The following is a 20,717-nucleotide window of genomic DNA, read 5'->3' as shown; positions in this document are numbered from 1 at the left end:
GCCTGGGAATGGCCCCTCACCACAGGATCAATGGAGGACAAGGCCTGTAGGGTCTTACTTTTGAGAGGTAGTTTATTCTACTTGCCACAAGCTGTGTATGGTCACCTTCCCAATAAAATCCATGACAGTAGGCAATTTCTTTAAGACTGCAAGGGAAACTCGGCTTCCCCTAAAATGTCAAAAAAATGTATGGTCAAATATTTACTATTGTGTTAACATTTTGAATGTGTTAGAACACGTTCATCTCGAAGACGAGTTCGTTCAGAATCAGATACATTATAGTAGCAGGTCGACTGACTCGATTTCCTTCTCATACTTTCCCATAGCGTCACAGTGCATTTCTCTGTTGAAGCCCAGCATCCAGGGACTTGAATGGAGCTGCTTTGAACAGTTTTTTTGGTGCTTCAAAACTATACGGTCACAGGATAAATGCTGCAATTATCTCCCGGAAATGAGTTTCTGCATTTCGGGACGTCTGGATTTTGTACTATAAAAAGTCGCCGAAGCTATTCGAGCTCAGTCCTATTAGCGGATTTTGCAAGTGTAGCAAAAGACAAACTGCTGCAACCTATTTCTTGGTATTTGTTGACAAAATTGCTAGCCAAATTGATGAGCCTGCGTTGTTGCCAATGACACACACGACCTGCGTGACCCACAAAGGTTGCGGCTAATGTTGAGTGAGTGAGTTGTCATGGTGATTACAGTTATTACAGCTCCTGATGGAGCTTTAGATTGGACACGCACCAATGAAAACTTGCTTGTATTGCGTCTAGGTCCGGATCTGCCTATTGAGTCACCTCGCCATAGACAGTAAAAGATACGCAGCAAGAAGACACACGAGTAGGCTTGCGCACATACTGCTGATTTGCTTATTTCCTATTTACTTGTTTGGTGGAGGCAATCCAGAATTACTGTTGGTGCAATTATAATCAGACCCCCCCCCCCCCCCCCCCTTAAAAAAAACTATTCGGATCTGCACGATTCACACAAGTCACCCAAACTGACGTGAAAAAAGCGTGAGGCGCCGAAAAGCGCGCCGTTTGCATCCCTGTGAATGCTGCGTATGTGTTGTCAAATTCATGAAGATGTTTTCTTAATTTGCTTGTGTTTTGTCTATTTGCATGTGTTTTCTTAATTTGCAGAGCGTTTGCACATGTCGGCCACCGTAGATTCCAGCTAAATGTGTAATTCTCTCTGCCCAGCTCGTTCACAGCTGTGCCATCACCGTGGCAACCAAACAGACACGCACCATGAAAGCAGAATTGGGTGACGTTTTGGAAACTGCCAAAAGAGTTGTATTTCTGACCGCACAGACACATAAAGGATATCAATGGTTTCGGCAGAGTCTTGGGTCTCGAAAAATATCCTTATTTTTTTGGATTGGACGTACAGTTTTGCGTCTAGGGTAACTTGTTTGAGGTGTGGATTCTAGCTACATTTCTCATAATCGAGCTAGCGTGATGGCTATCCATAACTAATAACGTTTCGACTTGTTTTCCACAATCGACCAAATTGGCCAAACAGGGTATGTAGCTTACATTGCGTTTACAGTGTACATAATCTAGCTAGATCGTTTTTATTGTAGCAAGTTTTACAGAAACTATCCCCATTCAGCTATCCCCATTCAGGTTTTCAGCATTCTCACTGCTGTTTCGCAGGAACAGCCTTTTCTAGTTATTATTTATTTTCGCCCCCCTAAGGATCTGGCAATCTTTGGACTACATAGACAAAGTAGGTGTAAAAAGTTTTGTCTTGCTGGCAATTGAGTTGTTTGCATTGGGATTTACTTGCCGTTGCACAGTTTAGGAGGTTACAACGTTTTTGTGGCGAAAAGTGCTTTAGTCGACGAAGGGTAACTCTGTGCTAGCTACGTCACCACGTCACCACACGTTAGCAACAACGCATGGATACAACATGATAGAGACGTTCTAGCACGCAAGTTGGAGCTTGGATTATAAGTGAAAAATACCACCCCAAAAAGATACCAACCATTGGACTTTGTTGAGAAAGCGATTTCAATTGGAACTGCCATCTCCGATTTTTGATTTAGGTCGTGAAAGTCTATGTAATTTGAGCAAGTGCGGGTCGCCCGTGAGACCGCCTAGTCTTCTTAGGCGGCAGCCATGCTCGAAAGCGTCATAGAAAGAGGGAAATGTTATGACGATATGACTATTGTGAAGACAGCCAGGTGGTGCGATTTTAATGTAGGTTGCTGTAAACACCTTGATTTATTTGCTACATGAGAGCCCCGTCAGCCTCCATTGACGATTGCGGCAGCAACAACAGTGTTGTCAACGAGTGTTGACACTCGTTTATTATGTCAAAAGAAACGTTCTCATTTCCGGTGCTTTCAAACAATCAGTGAAGTGTGGCTAGCAACAGCAGCTAGCTTGCCTCTAGCAAACTTCTTTTGAATTAGCCTTGTCCCCCTAAATTAATGTCAAATGTACTTACGTTTTGGGGGGCTTATTTTCAGTTAGCAGACGGTACTATTTGAATCGCAATTCCATCTGAAATACTGCCAGTGTAAGGAAGCAAATCTTGGCCAAAATTCAAATGAAAATGCATTTCCAGAAATGCATTTTCATTTTAAGAATGTGGCTGCATTATTTGACTCATAAATGAAATTAGTAATCAATCATCCTATTTGCATTTTAATTTTCTTCTTTAAGACTGCTCATTCTTTCACTTAATTAAAATGAAAACGAAAAAGACATTTGAAATTTAATTTTCAAAATATGCCCCAGCAAATAGATACCAAAATTCAATTTGAAATGTAAAATTTGAAAATGCATTTCCAGAAATGCTTTTTCATTATAAGAATGTGGCTGCAGTATTGGACTCAAATTTGAAAATGAAAATGCATTTCCAGGAATGCATTTTCATTTTAAGAATGTGGCTGAATTATTTGACTCATAAATGAAATTAGTAATCAATCATCCTATTTGCATTTTCTTCTTCAAGACTGCACATTTTATGCCATAATCAAAAAGAAAACAGAGCAGACATTGCATTTTCATTTTCGTGTTCTGCCCGCAAATAACTAGCCTGGCTCTGCCCTCCTACGTACTTCCGCTCAATTAGGATTTTGCTTCTGTACTAGGTCTGGGAGTTTGACTTTGAAGTCGGTTTTCAGAAACACATTTTTTGTAGGTCCAATCAGCGAACAGAGGGAGTGGCTGAGAATGATGATGTTAATGTCGTGCACTAGTTTGAGTAGTTCAGGAATGGCGGCGGAGAAAGATGCGAGCAAAGCTATTTTGCGGTTGTGGAAACGCTGCCGAATATCCATAGGTTAAAGCCGGAGCAAGAACATGGCCATGATGTTGTGGCCCTCCTCCCCAAGGGGTTCGGGAAAAGTTTGATTTTCCAGCTACGGCAGCTAGCTTTGTTACAGTAGTGGTGAAGGAGTTGGCTAAGACAAACGCTTGCGATTGGTTATGGCAAATCAGAGTTTTAAACTTCAACAGAGGACCCGCTTTCAAGGAAGTTAACGTTTGTCAATGGAGCTATCCCAGACCCTCTGTACAAATGAAATGTACGAGGGTCTGGTTAGGACCAGGCTAGCAAAGAACTGCCCACAATTTGAAAATGAAAATGTATTCTGAGCGGCGCAGCAGAGTGACGTCAGTAGGCGCTCTTCTTCAGCTCCCTGCCTATGCTCCCTGCTGACCAAGCTACCCATCTTGTTTGGTAGGGGGCGGTGTGCACATCTGCATTGCATTACATCAGAATCAGAAAGGGTTTTATTCTCCATGAAAGTTTGCTCAGACCAGGAATTTAATTTGGCGGAAGGCATACATTAAACATATAGGTATCTTAAAACTTAAATATGTGGACTAACTATACAAAATGAGCAAAGTCTAGCTAATACTAAGGGGATTTAGAATAAAATATAAAGTAGCCATAATTTACAATCTAACCTAAAAATACGAGAAGATAAGAAATTGATTGAATTGCTGGGTCTTTAGAGGACGCATCACAGATCATGGCGCTTCCTCAAATTGTGCAAACACTGTTAGAATTAGCTGAGCAGGTAGAATCTAATAATATATCTGATTCTGATGCCCGTGACTGAGTAGAACAAGTCAGAGAGCTTGGCTGCATACTCTGCCGTCACAGATTTATACATTACTGAGGTTGCCATAGTTTGAGGCTGTGGAGCCTCAAACGACCAACCATCAACATCCCGTTCGAGTCCATTGAAAGCTATTTATTAAATGGTTTAAAAATAAAGGTAATCGCGGAGCTGTTCGGCGAATGCCACCACCCCGTACCAAACAAGATGGGTAGCTCGGTCAGCAGGGAGCTGAAGAAGAAGAGCGGCTACTGATGTCACTCTGCTGCGCCGCTCAAAATGCATTTTCATTTTCAAATTGTGGGCAGTTCTTTGCGGGCAGAACACGAAAATGAAAATGCAATGTCCGCTCTGTTTTCTTTTTGATTATGGCATAAAATGTGCAGTCTTGAAGAAGAAAATGCAAATAGGATGATTGATTACTAATTTCATTTATGAGTCAAATAATGCAGCCACATTCTTAAAATGAAAATACATTCCTGGAAATGCATTTTTATTTTCAAATTTGAGTCCAATAATGCAGCCACATTCTTAAAATGAAAATGCATTCCTGGAAATGCATTTTCAAATTTTACATTTCCAATTGAATTTTGGTATTTTAATTAAGTGAAAGAATAAGCAGTCTTAAAGAAGAAAATTAAAATGCAAATAGGATGATTGATTAATAATTTCATTTATGAGTCAAATAATGCAGCCACATTCTTATAATGAAAATGCATTTCTGGAAATGCATTTTCATTTGAATTTTGTTCACGATTTGCTTCCATACCAGTGACAACGTTGTTACAGTAGCTTGTTTCAAAGGGGGTTCCTTGTTTCAAAGGGTGTTCTTAATTAATGATGCAATATGAGGAGGCTAAATGCTTGAAAATATCACTAGAAGGGAAAACGGACCCACCTGCAACTGAAGCAAGCAAGCACACCCTACAATTTCCCCAGAAATTGTAACCTCTCTAGTTGGTAGTATTATTATTAGGGGCCAAGCAGTGAAGCTGCGAGACATCTATTGTTATTGTTAGTATTATTATTATTATTATTAGGGGCCAAGCAGCAAAGTGTTTACGCCCATAACTTTTGAACCGTAAGACCGAAGTTTTCTTAAGTGAGGTCTCATTTCATACCAAGTTTCATGTCGATCCCTGAAGCTCATCTTCCTCCCACAATCACCTTGATACGTCAACATATGACTGAAATACAGCTGTTTATACTTTGGTCAAATCTGACAACGCTCGCCATGGGAGAAACGGCTTCCTTTTTTTTATATATTAACCTAACACAGTGTTTCTCGGCAGTGAGTATAGCTCACTGGGATAAGACGGGCTCTTTAGAAACATAAGGTCCTAGGATCAAATCCAGCCACAGTCATCAAGCATGTCCTGATACTGGATTATCTGTTTAGCGAAGCCAGGTACGCCACAGTAGCTGTCTAGCAGTATGATGGTAACGATAATGGTTCATTCTCAGGACATTTATACTCAAGAAGAGTCAGATTTATTGTGCTTTGTAGATATAACGCTGTTACATCTAGCCAGTGCATTTTGTCTCAAAATGACATGAATGTTTTTAATGAAAACTTTTGCTTTGCTGCTTTAGCTACGAATTTCCATATCAAATGATGCTTGGCCCCCTTGATTGCTGCTTGCAGCTATATTTAGGGGTCAAGCAGCGAAGCTGCGAGGCACCTATTGTAATTAGGTTCCTCCGGTAGGAGGGAACCTAGTGTTATTGTTGGTATTCTTATAAAAATAAAAAAAATTATTCTCCTTTTCTTCTCCACATTGCCTCAATATGTTTGTGTCACTAAATCAAATGTATTTTTGAAGGATGGTTCAAACCTAATAAGCTTTAAGGTGACATGCCTCTGAAGTACCATGCAAAGTTTCACCTTGATATGTCAAAATATGACTGAATTACAGCTGTTTGAACTTGGACCAAATCTGACAATGCTCGCCATTGGAGAAACAGCTTTTTTAATTATCCAGTTATAGAACTTTGTGTATTCCATGCCTGGGAATGGCTCAATTGGCTAAGATGTTGAGCTGGTAAGCAAAGGGTTACAGGTTTAAATACAGTCAGAGGCATAGTTTTTAATTTTTTATTCTGACAAAACGGTTTCTAGTCTTCCGATAAATGCTCCGGTTGTAAAACATAGCAATGCGTGTTTATTTGAGCCCATCACAACACTCCAATCATTTGTTTAGCGAGACTGTGTAAACCACTGCAAAACAAGCCAGGTTCACCACAGTAGCTAGCTACTTTTAGTCTACGCATGGTAGCGATAACGCTAATGGTTATCTCTAATGAAGTAAATTGATTGTTCAGATGGATCCCTTGTCTGTTGCATAAATTCATTTCAGTAACCTAAGCCAGGACACATCCCCACTGATGCTAAGCATGATTTGAAATTCCCTTCCATGACAAGTTATGGCACTCCAAACAACCTTTTAAAAAAACTATATGTATTATATATATATATATGTTATTCTTTACATCAGCAACCCAGTCATCCCGTTGTCCCATTTCCATAGGAAATGTACAAGCAGTTTAATCTTTGGCTGAATCTAACAACGCTTACCACAGGAGACACAGCTTAATCTTTAATACAGTTACTGAACATGACACTATTCAACACTGAGAATAGCTCAATAGGCTGGGATGGTGACCTGTAAAGTATAAGGTAGTAGGTTGGAATCCAGCCATTATCTTTTGGCCTGTCATCATTTTGATTATCTGTTTAGTTAAACAGGATGACATCAATCTGAAATACCATGCACAATTTCATGCAATTTCACCTTGAAATGTCAACCGTTTCTTAACCTTTGTCCCAAAGCTAATACTGTGCCCTTTCTATTCATACAATCTCAACAGTTGGTGTGTAGCAGAGAGGATAGAGAGACTGACTTGTAACCTTATGCTCATAAGTTCAAATCCCCATTCAGCCTGTTGTTGGCCAAACATGAAGTAGTTTTGCTCTTTTGTTGTCCAACTCTCGATCTTCTACAGTGTACATGTTTAGAATATTTTGCGGAGGAACCCCCATCACTGCTTGCAGCTATATTTGGTATTATTATTGGGGTGTGCTTGCCTTCGGCTAGCACAAACCATTGTAATCTCACATATTATTATTTTTGCCCCCCTAAAACTTTGTCAATATTTGTACTACATAGACAACCTAAGTGTCAAAAGTTTCGTCTTGGTAGAGATTGAGTTGCTTGTATTTGGATTTACGTTCCGTTGCACAGTTTAGGAGGTTACAACGTTTTTGTGGGGACAAAGTGCCTTTTGTCGACGAAGGGTTATCTGCGCTAGCTACGTCACCACGTCAACACACGTTAGCAACGACGCATGGATACAACATGATAGACTTTCTAGCTCGCAAATTGGAGCTTGGATTACGAGTGAAAAATACCACCCCAAAAAAATCACAACAATTTGGCTTTGTAGAGAAAGCGATTTCGAGTGGAACTGCAATCTCGCATTTTTGAATTAGGTCGTAACAGTCTTTGAAATTTGAGCGAGAGTGTTTGTCCGGTACAGCCAATCAAAATCGGCAACAAAGCAACCAAACAGGAAGTTGGGTCATATCTCAGCAAATCTTTGAGAAATCAACACCAAACTTGGTAAGTTGATTCGGAACCATCGTATGAAGATGTCCAATTAATTTGGTGTCATGTGATCACTGGGCGTGGCCGCAGGAAGCAAAAATGTGTTTTGGCCAATAACTGTTGGTTTGTTTGCTTTTATTACGTGATTCCTTTGTCTCATGATATGTTGGGACATCTCGTGTGTGATACACGATAACTTGTGATAATAGCCGAATTGATCCGGCCGCCATTTTGAATTCATTGAAAAACGTTTTTTCTTTACTCCTCCTACACATGTTGTCCAATCTTCACCAAATTTGGCAGAGAGTATCTTCAGACCAAGCCTCACAAAGGGCTTCACATGATTTTTGGATTTTCAGAACCGTTTGCCCGGTACAGGCAGTCAAAATGTGCCATTAAGCCAGCAAACAGGAAGTTGGGTCGTATCTCAGCAAATCTTTGATGGATTCACACCAAACTTGCTGCATGCAATCGGAACCCTGTTTTGAGGATTTCGAAAGTGTTTTATGGGTCATTTGACTGCTTGGCCACCACATTGCTGCTTGCAGCTATATTTAGGGGCCAAGCAGCGAAGCTGCGAGGCACCCATTGTAATTGTTAGTTTTTCTATTATTAGGATTCCTTCGTAAGGAGGAAACCTATTGTTATTGTTAGTATTATTATTATTCTAGTACCATGGAAGTCAATGGCAGCTCCTAGAACCCTTCGATAACTTTTTGTGAAATTTGGCACACTCATTAAGGACAGTTCCTTCTATACCTACACCAAGTTTCATGTCTCCCATTAGACCACTCTAGCGCCACCAATGGGTCAAAGTTGGACTTGTTTACACACACAAGTTTTGAACCGTATGACCCCTTTTAAAAAATGAGGTACCATTGGATTCCCTGGATCAAGACGAGTTCAACGCACCCTATGACGTTTATTTCCGGTTATTTAGATTTTCGGCAATTTCCGGTTTGATCAAAAACCTTTGAAAGCCTACTCCTCCTACAATTTTTGTCAAATCTTCCCCAGAATTGGCATACATCATCGTCAGAGCAAGCCTCACTCAGACATTATAAAGATAATTGATATTCAAAACCGTTTGTCCGGTATAGCCAATCAAATTTGGCAACAAAGCAACCTAACAGGAAATTGGATCCAATCTTAGCAAATCTTTGAGATGTCAACACCAAACTTGGTAAGATGACTCGGAACCCTCTTCTGAGGATGTCCACTCAATTTGGTTTCATGTCATCACTGGGCGTGGCCGCAGGAAGCAAAAGTGTGTTTTGGCCAATAACTATTGATTTGTTTGCCTTTATAAAGTGATTCCTTTGTTTTATGATATCTTGGAACATCCCGTGTGTGACTCATAATAATTTGATAATAGCCGAATTGATGTGGCCGCCATTTTGAATTCATTGAAAAACGTTTTTTATCTACTTCTACATATGTTGTCCAATCTTCACCAAATTTGGCAGATAGTATCTTCAGACCAAGCCTCACAAAGGCTATCACATGGTTTTTTGATTTTTGAAACCGTTTGCCTGCTACAAGCAATCAAAATGTGCTGTTAAGCCAGCAAACAGGAAGTTGGGTTGTATCTCAGCAAATCTTTGATGGATTCACACCAAACTTGCTACTTGTACTCATTACCCTCTTTGAGGATGTCTAAAATGTTTTCTGGGTCATTTGACTGCTTGGCCACCTCATTGCTGCTTGCAGCTATATTTGGAATTGGTCAGATTTGGTATCCCCTTGGTAAGTCTGCAGCATAGATTTTTCTATACAGTTACAATTTGTCAAGAATTAACATTTTTAAATGGTTCGCAATGTTAGGAGGAATCCGCCATTACTGCTTGCAGTTATATTTATTTTTCCTCCATCAGGAGGAAGCCTATTGTTATTGTTAGTATTATTATTATTCTAGTACCATGGAAGTCAATGGCAGCCCCTAGAACCCTTCGATTACTTTTTGTGAAATTTGGTACACTCATTAAGGACAGTTCCTTCTATACCTACATCAAGTTTCCTGTCTCCTATTTGACCACTCTAGCGCCACCAATGGGTCATAGTTTGACTTGTGTTTACACACGCAACTTTTGAACCGTATGACTGATTTTAAACAAGCTGAGTTCAACGCACACCATGGCGTCAATTTCCGGAGTTACGCGCACGCCTAGTGGCAGGGTGAGAGGGAGTTTTATTGTCCTGTCTTGAAGTAACTTTTAAATAAAATACTTTAGTGGTGCGGCGGCCTTGCACATGGTGGTGATTGGAAAGGGGAGTGGAACGGTGTCCTGATTGGGTCCCAGCTAATTATGGGGAGGAGTTTATTGTTTTTGAACTCCCGGATGGCGGAAAGAAGGGGGGAACCTTCAGAGTGAGGTTGTTAGAGAACGTCCCGATCAATGCGTTCGGTTGTCTCTCTGGATTTCCTGTGCCCCACTCCGGCTGATCCGTTCTGCTGCTGCACCCGCCGTGCTTAATGTACCGAATATTTATAATCTGATCGACCCACCACGAGCTGTCCACCAAACTGAACGGCGGCTTGGGCTGTCCTGGAGACCGGGGTGGGAGTTCACTGGAATGAGGGTGAGTGTTCCCATCTTCTCTTTCCACTTTCCACCTGTCGGGGCCTGCCGCTGTTTAGTGTAGCATCTGGTCTAGCCTTAATATTTCCCCCTAGACAACGACAACCTTAACAATTGGGGAGCTCGTCTGGGATCGGAATATGAAGCTGTTGGTCTAATTAAATTAGTTAGTAGGGATCAGTTTTCTGACTTTAGACCAGACTAGTACCACGTTGTGGAGCTCCGTTTGTTTTGTCGGGCTTGTTGCGGGACTAGGTCGTGAGGTTAGGTAGGCTTGTTAGCCAATTGTTAGGGATTGGGCTTGGTATTTGTGACGGCAGGTTGCGGACTGTGCATGTTGGGTTAGAGTGGTAGCTAATTAGGTGGTAGCTTAGCTAGCCAGCTTTGGGTTGACAGTCGGTGACTGCAAATTGGTTTTGTACTGCCTGGCTACTATTGTGCATAAGTTTTGGGAGAAGCTTGTTTTGTGGTGCAGGTCTCTTTGCCGGTTGGAGATTTCTCTCGGTTTTGTTGCCGTGATTACCGCTGTCATGTCGAATGATGGGCAGGGAGATGAGCTAGGGGGGAGGATGACGTTGCCCTCCCGCCGCGAGTTCCGACAGCTTACAAAAGCTCACCTGCTGCAGTTGGCGGCAGAGCAAGAGGTGCCGGAAGGTACCCTGAAACCCGCTCTGGTTAAACTCCTTATTACCTCACTGGACTTGGAAGAGTTGTGGGCTGAGGAGGAGCGGGACAGGGGCCTTCGTGCAGAAAGGGAAGAGCGGGAATCTAGGGAGCTGTTGGCCCAGTTGGAGTTGGGGCGAGTAAAGGCCCTTTTGAGCCCTGGTTTGATGTCCTCTCCGCCCTGCCTTTAATGCCAATGTTCTCGGAGGAGGACGTGGATACCTTTTTTGAGGCTTTTGAGGTTGTGGCTCGGGAATGTGACTGGCCCAAAGCTAAATGGCTTCTGCTGGTGCAGAGTGTGCTGAAGGGCAAGGCACAGGTGGCTTTTGCAGCCTTGGATCCCCGTCAGGGGTTGGAATATGAGGCCTTGAAGAAGGCTGTTCTGACTGCCTATGGTGGTGTTCCAGAGGCCTACCGGCAGCAGTTCCGCTCAGTGAGACGGAAGGAGCGGGAGTCTCACCTAGACCTGTCCAGAAAATTAGGAGTAGCGTGTGATCGCTGGCTGAAAGCCACCGAAACGTACGATTTTGAGCACACAAAAGTGAGCAGAAGGTGACTACGCTCCAGGAGGCTGCTCAAGCTGCTGATGCCTATGACATCATCCATGGTGGGCCCATGGGTTCGGGACGCCATGCCGAGCAGGGACGTGGTAGGGATGCTGGAGGTAAAGGCAGCCCAGCTGGGAGTCTTGCCCAGCGGTCTGGGGTGGAGAAAGAGGCGAAGTCTCGTTTCACCACTCCAAGGAACCCGGCCATATTAAGCCCCGCTGCCCGCTCCTTAAGAGGGACCGGGAGATTGTCTGCCACGGGTGTCGTCGACCAGGTCACGTGCAGTCCCAGTGTCCCCAGCGTGGTCAGTGGGAGAGCCGGGCCAAGGTGGTGGCATTGGTGGCCGCCCTGACCCAAGGCCCCGATGGTCTAAGCTATGGGGGCCCCAGAGAGGTACCCCTGTGCCTCCCGTCCAGCTATAAGCCTTTCATCTCTATGGGGACTTTGTCCGTAACTCCAGGGGGAGAGGAGAGGCCGATCACCATTCTGAGGGATACTGGTGCGGCTCAATCTCTCCTACTGGAGGGGGTGTTGGAGCTGGGTGCTGTTTCCACCCGATCTGCCCTGATTAAAGGTCTAGGGGGGCAGTATGACCGTGTGCCACTGCACAGAGTATTGTTGAAATCCAACATAGTGACTGGGGAAGTGACTGTGGGTGTGGTGCCCACGCTGCCGGTTCAGGGCATTAGCCTTTTATTTGGCAATTATCTGGTCGGTTCCCAGGTATGCGTGACACCCATTGTTGTTTCCACTCCCCTGGAGGTCCCAGAAACGCAGGCGGTGGTACGAGCACATCTTGACGTGTTCACGGCGTGTGTGGTGACTCGTGCCCAGACCCGGAAAGCCGAAGCCCAGGTTGGACCAGTGCCACCTGTGGGTGAGGAGAGCCTGGGGGTTTCGCCCTCTGCTGGGGAGGAGGAACTGGTTAATTTGGCGGCCACAGTGTTTGCTCAGGCTGTGGGTGAGGACCAGGGTTTAATGAGGGAAGACCCTAATCCTCCCCTGGCTCCAGTGCGGGATGCAACCGTTTTCTCCCGGGAGTCCTTGATTGGAGAACAACGCCAGGATCCCTCGCTGGCTCCCTTGTGGAAAAGAGCAGTGACCGCAGTGGAGAGTAAAGAGATGGCGGTTGGGGAGTTTGTAGATCAGGAGATCCTCATGCGGAAGTGCCGGCCGGCCGACCAACCCGCTGATGAGGACTGGTGGGTCTACTCCCAAATTGTGGTGCCCGCCGGTTTAAGGCGAGAGGTGCTGCGTTTGGCACATGAAACACCCTTTGCCGGTCACCTGGGGGTTAAGAAGACTTTGGCCCGGGTGTTTAAGTATTTTTACTGGCCTGCGGTTAGGCGGGAGGTGCATCAATTTTGCCGGTCCTGCCATGCCTACCAAGTTGCAGGGAAGGCTGGCCATAATATCACTTCCCCTCCTTTGCAACCTACGCCAGTAGTGGCGTCTCCCTTTCTACGGGTGATCATAGATTGCGTTGGCCCGTTGCCCCGAACCAAGAAAGGGCATAAGTATTTGTGGACCATTATGGATGTTGCCACACAGTTTCCTGAAGCGGTGCCCTTGCGCAACATCTGGGCACCGACAATTATTGAGACACTGCTGCAGTTCTTTTCACGTGTGGGGCTGCCTAAAGAAGTTCAGTCAGATAGAGGGACCAATTTCACATCTGGGGTGTTCCAGAAGATTATGTGTGAGCTTGGGATCACACAGGTACTGTCCTCTGCCTATCACCCAGAGTCACAGGGGGCTCTTGAGAGGTGTCTTTAGACTTTAAAGTCTATGGTGCGCACCTTTTGTGTGGATTCCCCCAAGGACTGGGATGTGGCCATGCCTTTCCTTTTATTTGCTATACGTGATGCGGTGATCGAGTCCAGTGGATGTAGCCCTTTCGAGCTGGTCTATGGGCACGAGGTCAGGAGTCCGCTGTGCATCATGCAGGAGCGGCTCTTGGGTGCTTCACACCCAGGGAGATGTGTTGCAGTATGTTTCCACTTTTCGTGATCGGCTTGGCACTGCATGGGAGGTGGCAGCTCAGAATCTAACTAGCGCCAAGGAGCGAATGAAACGGCAGTTTGACCGGAAAGCCGTGCCACGTGTTTTTGCTCCTGGGGACAAGGTCCTCGTGCTTATGTGAATACCACGAACAATTTCACCTTGGTATGTCAAAATATGATTGAATTAGAGCAGTTTCAATGTTGGCTGAATCTAACAACGCTTACCACAGGAGAAACAGCTTACTTTTTTATACAGTTACTGAACATGACACAATTCAACACTGAGAGTAGCTCATTGGATGGTGACCTGTAAAGTATAAGGTAGTAGGTTGGAATCCAGCCATTAACTTTTGGCCTGTCATAATTTTGATGTTTCTTATCTGTTTAGTTAAACAAGATGATATCATTCTAAAATACCATGCACAATTTCATGCAATTTGACCTTGAAATGTCAACCGTTTCTTAACCTTTGTCCCAAAGCTGACCAAAGCTAATACTCTGCCCTTTCCATTCATATAATCTCAACAGTTGGTGTGTAGCAGAGAGGATAGAGAGACTGACTTGTAACCTTATGCCCATGAGTTCAAATCCCCATTCAGCCTGTTGTTGGCCAAACATGAAAGTAGTTTTGCTCTCTTGTTGTCCAAGTCTAAATCTTCTACAGTGTACATGTTTATAATATTTTGCCATTTTGTGGAGGAACCCGCATAGCTGCTTGCAGCTATATTTATTCATTATTATTTTCCCAACCTAGTTGCTCCCAAAGGTTTTTCACTACATAGACAATGTCGGTGTCAAAATGTGCGTCTTCTTCCCAAAAGCGTTGCTTGTATCGGCAGGAAAGTTCCGTTGCATGGTTTAGGCTTAATTATATTTTGTGGCAAAACGTAAAACTAACGGTAGCTGACTAGCTAGCTACAGTCACAAACATCCCCAACGTCGCATACATGCGCGCGATTACCTACAGTAGAACAGCAGGGGCCTAATTTATAAATGTTGCGTATGCATAAAGAAATGCATACGCCACTTTGTGTGCAAACTTCAGGATTTATAAAAAACTAACTTCACATGAGAATGTGAGGTCCTACACGCACACTGTGACCCATGCGTACGCACACAACTTTGAGAAATAGGAAACTGCGACTCCAATGGCAGAAGGATGAAACTCAAGGCAAACCTTCAAGTTGATGGCTAACATTGCGAAAAAGAAAAATATAATCTCTTACGAGATAGATATGAAGAGTTGCCTGGAGTGCACGCACTAAAAACATTATTTCCGATATATACAAACTCAGAAATCTGTTTTTGCAATAGAACTCCTTGGTTAATCGAGAAAAAGTTACAAAAGTGTTGAAGAAGTCACTCAATATAATAAATGACATGTTTAGGATCACTCGGTACTCATAATTTGTTCTTGTTTACCTAAGGTTCCAGTTTAGTTGTGGGCGTGTCATGCGTGATGTGATTTCCACAACTACAGAAAACCCAGAATCAGGACGGACCAATGAAATTGCCAGGGCGGGCTTTATACGATGATGGACAGATGATCAACAGTAACGTAATCAACAACGTCACGAAAGAGCCCTTGGTTTGAATTCGTTTTCAACAAACAACATAATACATTGCTCTGATTGGTTGTAGGTCTATCCAATTGAGCGTAGAGGCATTTGTTTTACGAGTTCGGTTGAAACACGCTCCGTACTCAAAGCCCAACAGAGAGTTTTCAGACTCATATTCTGACTAAAATTATGAGTATGACAACGTCAGGCTAGGGTTAGACTGCATTTGATTTATAAATGCGTAGCCCGACATAATCAACATTCTATTGTCGGCTACCAATGATCACGTCGTCAAAAATATAAACACACGGATATGGAAGCAAATAAGTGACATAATGTTTTGAATTTTAAAAGGCATTGAATACTTAATATTTAAATTTGAAAATTGAAACAATACCAAATTCACATATTCATTTATTTCAATGTAAAAAAAAAATCTGATGCAAAAATTCAAGGCTCGGAAATTCAGGTTGCTCACATACGAACAGTAAAATGTAGATCCCCAAAATTCAATACCCAAAAATTAGTGACTATCTATTTTAACTTATTGCCTTTTTTTGGTTGTATAGCCTTTTTTCACCCTGGCAGGGGGACTGCCAACGGAAACTAGCCTTTTGGCAATAATTGGGTGCATTTACATTTTTATGTTCATAAATGTACACGGTCCCTCTTGATCAAATTAATTTAATTTAAATCGCAATTTCGAATCGTGAAATTCAAGCCCAAAAAATTTGAGCCTATCAAATTTGTCCCGAAAAATTTTGAGGCAAAAAAAATCAGATTGCAACATCCGGGATACCAAGGATAGGTAGAGCAATTGAGCCTCAATGCAAGATATGAACACATCGGACTCACCAAAGCATGGTTGTTTTCCCTGGTAGTCATCATGCGTTTTTCTTCTCTGTTGCTCCATTGCTCTACCTGTTTTCCTGCATTCCAAGGCTGCGATTCTCTTTTCCATCAACAGATGTCACAAGGGCTCCCATATACGAGTCTTCTGTTATTCAGACAAAGTTTAATATATAGTGTATAAATATTCCTAATATTTATAGTTTATACATATATATAGCCTATATATAATTATGTGCATAATGACAACAAGAATTTAATTATACGAAGTGCATTTGTTTTACAAACATTTAGACAATGGTATAAGCGATGTTACATTATTTTAGAGTGCCAACAATAATTTACGATTGTTAATACGCTTACATAACTAATAAAAGCCTTTTTGCATGTAATCAAACTAATCAGCCGATAAAATCAACAGTGAAAATTGACAATCTATGTATGTAAGGTGAATTAGTGGATATTAACACTATAGTTTGCGATCAGTAGGTCTATAGAAGGAGCTATTGAAATAGTCTCATAAACATTCAAGGGTCCGATAGATCCAGTTATCCTGGCAAAACTGTTATTGTTCTTTATTTATTGACAGGGCACAGTCCAAGTATTGCAAAAATGAGAGAAGTGTATGTTTGGAACTTCTAAGGTAGAAGCTACGATCTCTGCTTGATCTCCCATTTATCCTGCTCTCAATTGATTGCTCCCTGAACAATAAATTGGACTGTGGCTTGTGTGTTTATATCAACACGAAATGGTGCAAAACCTCTATGCTAGTTTCTAATTAGACTATTGCTCATTGCTGGTTGAGTTTATGACTGTCGTGTTCACACTTGTAGTTCGGTTCTCTTGGATCTCTTGGTCCGGACCAAAAAATACAATAGCCTATACTCTGTTCTAACAGAGCAATCGCATCAAAGTTTGTTTTCTTCAAACCGAACCTTGCTGCCAAGTGTGAACACGCCTTTAGATGCTATAACTACTATTTTATTTACCACTTCTCTAATCCACCGCCACCTCTGTTATGTTATTCCCTGCATACAGTAAATTAAATTAAATGTATTCTTGAACTGTAAGTAGGCCAATCAGAATGGAATATTTGGAATGTTGGGTAACTGCATTGATTTACTATGTGATTGATCATTAGGGGGGATGGGATTGCATCTTTCAAACAGCCTGGAAGATGCATCCACAGGTTACCAGCAAAAAAAAAAGAGAAGAAATAACCTATTTATTAAATTTAGTCCATAGATGTAAAGGGAACAAAACATACACTATTCTAAATTATCTGTCAGGCTAGTTGTAGTAGATAGGCCGCCTACTTGATTAATCAAATGCAACTTTCATTTGAGAATTTCCAAACAATTATATGTCGCTCTCATTTTTGCGTCCAATTCTGACAATAAATGACATGTTTTGCTAGTATAACTGGATCTAATTAGACCATTGAATGTTTATGATGTCTCTGTTTATACTTTTATACTACTATAGACCAACAGCAGTCTAGCCTAACCTGCAATGTGTTTGACAGTTTTTTAGCCAAATTATTTACATTTTGCTGAATGATTGAAGGGCTAGACAACAAACACTCTAATGAAAGAATCACCAACTAACAACACAGAAATAAATGAAAGATTGACGAAGGCACGTTCATTTAAAGACCGTGCCTTTGCTCCGTGCAACAAGTCAGTAACAATGCCCCTGTCTGTAGATTCATGGTCAATTTGACCCCTAACAGTCATGACCCCTAACATAAGTAGGGAAATGTGTCTTGGAGCTTCTAGTGTTAACGTAGGCTAAAGACTCAAATCCGTCAACATTCCAAGCATTCTAATGCTTACACAGCTCTTTCATCACGTGAAGAAGAGGCCTCCTTTAGCTTTCTAATTTATTGTAACTCACTTGATTCGTTTATAACTCTTGACATTTCCGAATTGCATGAATTTGTTGTGTATCAGCTTTACAAAACATAGGCTACTTAATTTCACCATTACAATTATTGTTGCGCTTACCTGTCTACACATAAATAGCTATGTAGTGAAGCAAATGCACTTTGTAGAATTCAATTCAATTTGTCAATTTTAATTTTAATTACATACTTGTGCAAAGGAGCCCTTGCGACATCTGTTGATAGAAACGCAAATTGCAGCCTTCAAAGACGGAAATGACTAAATTCTCAAGACAAATAGCTTTAAACTTCCCGCTGTGATTTTGAAAAAATATAAATACTGTATGATGAAACACACATATTTAGGATAAATCAAGAAAGCAGGATCCTGAAATTTGATAGTGTCAAAATATGTATTTTTTTCTCTTCACTGTGGTGAAATGACCGGCACTCTGCACTTCTAATGATTAACTCATTAACAATCACACCCTGCCTGAAGGCATGAAAAAGTATTGAATATTTGAAGGGGGATTTCGGGAGCATTCCAGGTTTACCAACATTCAGATACACGTATCTTCAACTATTTTTACTTTTCAATGTATGACACATCATTTGAAAGCTTACAATCTACTTTAACAATCTGTAATTAATGGAGAAATTACCATGGTCGACATTGGCCCCTTTTCACCAGAGCATGTCACATATTACCCACTGCCTATTATAGGCTACACTGCCTGTCTTGTCATTCTATAAGTTGTTAAATTAGGCATCAACTTCATCAACATGTAGGCTAACATCAAGTAAGCCTATAGCCTACAATTTGCTAACAAAATATAGCCGCAAGCAGCAATTAATAGGGCAAACGCGGAAAAAACTAAATGATGATGTAAACAAGCAAGGAGAAACATATAAAAAAATGTTTTTTTGTTATTGCTTTTTTTTCTGTTCCAAATCATTTTGATAACCTTCATGGCACTGTGCCAAAGACATATCCCGAGTTTTGGAATTATAAGATAATGCGTTCATTAAATATATCATTTGACAACAAAATTGTAAATTGCCGTTGCCCAAAATGGCCGACATGGGAAAATATGATTTTCTCGACTTGGTATGCCACAAATAATCAGATGTGTCCAATCTTGTGATTTTTGGTCAAACTGTTCAGAAGTTAAAAGCAAAAAAAGTATTTATGTTTTTTTCTGACCAGTAGATGGCACTATGCCGAGACTGCACAGGGACCCTCAAGTCATGGTTGTGATGACACTTACCAAGTTTAATCTAAATACGATAAAGCGTTGTAGAGGTATAGCCTCACTTCCACATTGGCATGCTTTGTCAAAATTGTTTGCAAGTTATTCGAGAACGGTTTGACTAATCAACTAGAATTTAAACATTTTTTGTCAGCATGGTCTGAAGATGATCTAATTCGATTTTCATGAAAATCTGAGAAACGGCCTAGGACAGAGGTTCCCAACCCTGGTCTTTGGGACCCCCTGTCCTGCATGTTTTAGATGTTTCCCTTCTCCAACACACCTTCATGAATGGTTGTTAACAGGTTTCTGCAGAGCTGGATAACGACCCATTCATTCATTTTGAATCAGGTGTGTTGCAGCAGGGAAACATCTAAAACATGCAGGACAGGGGGTCCCGAGAACCAGGGTTGGGAACCACTGGCCTAGGAGGAGTTGGAAGAAGTAGGTTTTTTAGAAAATTCTAAATGGCGGTCCAGTCGAATCGTCTTGATCCAAAGAATCAAGCTTCGCTGCTTGGCCCCTAATTACACATGGCTCTCATTTTTTTTTCCATTTAATTCTCATACTTGGATTGAATAAATGAAGAACATTTCATGTTTTGCCAGTGTAACTTGATCTAATTAGATCATTGAATGTTTATGATGTTGTATTCATTCACGCTATGTGTGTGCTTTGTAAAATGTTGGCACTTCACAATCCCCAGGAGAGTGCTCAATCATCTAATTTCAGAGAGGTCAGGGAAAAATTAATACATTTTTCCTATAATGGTCCAAATGGGTAATCTGTTTTTTTGCTTCCCTCTGGAAAATTTGTGTCAAACATACATTTTGTAACCCCCCACCTCTCCCTTCAGTGAACTGCATTGGGTTGCCTTCTGGTATGAAACGCGCTATATAAATAAAGTTTGATTTGGTTTGATTTATGATGTCTGTGTGTTTATACTTTTGATTGAGGAAAACAACGCAATCTTGTCAGTCGACTTTAAAATGTTGATAATGTTGGGATATAGACCAACTGCAGTCTAACCTGCAACGTGTTTGACATCCTTTAGCCAATAAATTAAATTTTGCTGAAAGATTCAAGGATAGACAACAAACAGGGAGTCAAATGGCTGAGCGGTGAGGGAGTCAGGCTAGTAATCAGAAGGTCGCCGGATCGATTCCCCGCCATGCCAAAAAATGATGTTGTGTCCTTGGGCAAGGCACTTTACCCTACTTGCCTCGGGGGGAATGTCCCTTTACTTACTGTAAGTCGCTCTGGATAAGAGCGTCTGCTAAATGACTAAATGTAAACGTCAACGCTCTAATGAAATAATCACCGAATAACAACACGGAAATAAATTTGAATTTGAAGGAGAAACGTTAATTTTCCCACCGTGCCTTTGCTCCATGCAAGAAGTGTCATCTAGCGACCATTAATTGTCAGTAACAACGTCCCTGTCTGAAGACTAATGGTGCGTGTCCACTACAGCAGAGCGGGCGGCGCGTTGGCTTCCAATTCATTTTCAATTAAACTGGGCTTTGACGCTCGCATAGGGCATTGTTTAGTTGAAAATGAATTGGAAGCCGACGCGTCGCCCGCTCCACTGTAGTGGACACGCACCGTAACGGTACGTGTCCACTTCAGCGTTTTTTAACGCTCTGCACCGCTTGCCTTCCCACAGTACACCACGCTCGTGGGCGTTACAGAATTGTAGTT

General features: G+C 42.0%; 1 protein-coding gene across 9 annotated transcripts in view; it reads left to right on the top strand.

The window, feature by feature from the left end:
* The window catches only part of stat4 (signal transducer and activator of transcription 4), a 120,298-nt gene that overhangs the window by 77,701 nt on the left and 21,880 nt on the right, over window positions 1-20,717 (top strand). The window lies entirely within an intron of this gene.

Source organism: Hypomesus nipponensis, chromosome 23 (assembly GCF_054491055.1).
Source record: "Hypomesus nipponensis isolate SF chromosome 23, ASM5449105v1, whole genome shotgun sequence".
NCBI classification, from domain to species: Eukaryota; Metazoa; Chordata; class Actinopteri; order Osmeriformes; family Osmeridae; genus Hypomesus; species Hypomesus nipponensis.
The sequence above is the reverse complement of the archived record's forward strand: the minus strand, read 5'-3'. Positions and strand labels throughout refer to the sequence as shown.